The following is a 2,508-nucleotide window of genomic DNA, read 5'->3' as shown; positions in this document are numbered from 1 at the left end:
AACTTTCAATTTCAAGTTATGATTGATAATTTAAAGTGAGATTTATCTTACAAAAGGTTGGGAGTGATTACAGTTTACAAATTTTATATTTCATTTGCATAGTGTAATTATGATTTCTTGGGCCAGCTGATGGCTTTTTATACGCGGTCTGCATGTTCTGTCTATGAACTGATTCTGAGTCTACTCTCCCAGAGTACTCAAAGCACTTTATACAGCATGCGTTATTCATCCATTAACAAAAGCACTATCTTCTATGCTTAAGAGCTTTTTTAGCATTCACACTCTGATGGATGCATCAGAGAGCAACTTGGTGTTAACATCTTGCCCAAGGATCTTTGGCATGCAGACTGGAGCCACCAGGGATTGAACCACCAATCTTCTGGTCACTAGATGTTAATGAATCAGCCCTATTTCATCTGCTTTTACTCCTTAGTGGCTAAGGGTGGTCCTTCCAACTTGCAGGAAGCTGCCCACCTATACTGATGAAGATGATCTCAGTCCAGGAGGGAAATACAGCATTCTGGTAAGGTGCCAAGGGCATACACAGTGGGCTGTGGTAGACTTATCCAATTTATCAAAACCCTGGTCCTGGTTTGGCCTGGGGTGTTGTTCAAGGCGGAGTTGGCGGAGATCAGTGGTTTACATGGGTATGTTCACAAATATCCCATGATGCCTCCACAAGTTGAGGACATGCTACAGACCCATGATAGACTGGCGACCTGTCCAAGGTATACCTTTCCTAGGATCGGCTCCAACCCAACAGCAACACTGAAATCAAGGAGCAGAAAAGAATGAGTGGATGAAATAAATTTAACATTTTGTTTGTTTTATGTTTGAATTTTTAGTGTCTATGATACAGTTATGTTACAAAAGACTCATGTCACATGAACTAACGCCAAGAAACATTGATATCTGTTGTAAGACAAGTTTGTTATTAAATGTTATTTTTTTGGAACAGTGAGTTCAACTTCACTAGTCATACCCAGACATGAATATTGCCACTCTTACTGAATCAAGAAATCACTTAAAAAGAACCAGAGAAGCAGGTTAAAGAGCAACATGATCATGTCACGATTGAAAAGAAACGAAAGCATGGAGAAACAAAGTCATCTGGAAAGAGCTGCAAAATCATGTTGAAGTGAAAGACTCATTGTCAGGTATCACAAAAACGTGATTGCCAATGGTGTTGCAACCAGTGATTCATCAGTAATTCACTAGTCTCAACTATTCATCACGTTAGGTGAATGCAGAGCATAAGGCATCATTGTTCTCAGTCTTACCTACGGTATTGTAGAATAGCAAGCATCCTCTGCCACAGCTTGGTAGATACCTGGTGAAGCCATGTATGCTACTGTGGTTTTCACTGTTTCTGTTTGAAGAGAGATGGAATTGAATATGTTGGTTAACAAAATTGAATCTAATTCAATCACTTATTTACAACACTTTTCATCACATCTCAGCAATAACATTGTTTAAATTGTGATAAAAGATGCAATAAACAGGGAGAACAATTTAATACCAACATAATTATTAAAGGAGTACAAAATAACAGTTAGTCATAGTATTGTATATTTTGGCAACAATGTGATATTATACTAGCAATAAAATGTTCATTTCTTATTTCGTATTAGGTAGAAGAATGGTTTTGTGAAATGATCAAAATGGCTGTGCTGAAACATGTTCTGTTAGGAAAATGTCAGTGTTTGGTCGACAGACCAAAGAAGATGATTAGACTTGATGGCAGAATGAATAAGTGTACAAAAGAAGGGATCAGCAAATAAGAGAGCGGGGAGGGCAGATCGAGAAAACTTAGTGAATCAGGAAGTGCAGAGCATTAGTAAGGAGGAAATGTGAAGCTGTGAAGATAATGAAGAGTTGAAGGATGAGTGGTACTGATGACACAGCTGTGGGGTCATGGAAAATTCTAGAGGGTAGAGCAATTGTACTTTTTAACCAGATTTTACTAAATATTATGTGCAGACTTATACTGTAATATCAGAATGATTTTTACCTGGAGGTTGAGTGTCACCCTGGTCCAAAGAATGATAAACTGGATTAGGACACAATTCAACTTCATCTGATGGAGACAAACAGTGGGAGTGAGGGAGCAGATAACCACAGCAACATCAGTAATTACGACCCATGTCTGCCTCTCATCGTCAATAATAGGATCACACCAGATAACACAGTTATTATTAAATAAGGTAAAAATTAAAATAAAATACAGTAATAGAAAATGAAATGAAATGAAATGAAATTAAAAAACAGATTTCTTATGAGAAACTTATCTAACGGGATGTTATTGCTGATAGTAAAGGCATTTCTTACTGTTTGTGTTCTGTCCTGTTTGATCTTCTGTTGAGCCTGAACCACATGCCATTGTTGACCAATAGAAAATAACTGCAATAACCAATAATCAAAACGGATGAATAGAGCAATTAAAGAAACTGAAGAAACATTAGCAACTGAAGAATAAAGCACACACACACACACACACACACACACACA

General features: G+C 37.5%; 1 long non-coding RNA gene across 1 annotated transcript; it reads right to left on the bottom strand.

The window, feature by feature from the left end:
- Positions 1 to 500: 500 nt before the first annotated feature.
- Positions 501 to 2,402, bottom strand: LOC121813909. Its single transcript, XR_006053958.1, has 4 exons — positions 2,329 to 2,402; positions 2,012 to 2,077; positions 1,281 to 1,369; positions 501 to 768 (listed from the first exon to the last, which is right to left on the bottom strand). It is a non-coding gene; the product is annotated as an uncharacterized LOC121813909 (long non-coding RNA).
- Positions 2,403 to 2,508: the final 106 nt, after the last annotated feature.

The sequence above is a fragment of the Haplochromis burtoni genome, unplaced genomic scaffold, assembly GCF_018398535.1.
Source record: "Haplochromis burtoni strain Fernald_Lab_line unplaced genomic scaffold, NCSU_Asbu1 Contig_3438, whole genome shotgun sequence".
Lineage (NCBI taxonomy): Eukaryota > Metazoa > Chordata > Actinopteri > Cichliformes > Cichlidae > Haplochromis > Haplochromis burtoni.
The sequence above is the reverse complement of the archived record's forward strand: the minus strand, read 5'-3'. Positions and strand labels throughout refer to the sequence as shown.